This window comes from Pteropus vampyrus, unplaced genomic scaffold, assembly GCF_000151845.1.
Source record: "Pteropus vampyrus isolate Shadow unplaced genomic scaffold, Pvam_2.0 Scaffold1838, whole genome shotgun sequence".
NCBI classification, from domain to species: domain Eukaryota; kingdom Metazoa; phylum Chordata; class Mammalia; order Chiroptera; family Pteropodidae; genus Pteropus; species Pteropus vampyrus.
The window spans coordinates 5,759-6,146 of NW_011890619.1; positions in this window are offsets into that span (position 1 = coordinate 5,759).

The window sequence follows — 388 nt, forward strand, 5'->3', positions numbered from 1 at the left end:
GGGGGCTTTGTTTGTGCACCTGACAGTAATAATTGTTCAAACATTTATCAACTGTGAGATTATGAGCAAAAGGTTCTAGGAAACTACAAGAAATACAAGGAAATGATGCTTTAACCCACTCTCTCCCGGAGGGCTGCGGCAGGCTGCAGCCCCCCACCCCCGACACTTTAGTATAAAAACTACGTAAGCGTTGGAGGAATTGTACGGGGGACACCCGGACACACACCACGGAGGTTTTACCATGAACCCTTACCTGTGCTTGCTCTGTCACACATCTGTCTGTGGCAGGCTGCGTTTTAAAATGCCAGGCATTGTCTGAGGGTAGATTTCCTCCATAGGGGAGGTATTTCCAGCCACCGTGGGGGTTTGGCCATGACTTTTGAAGGAT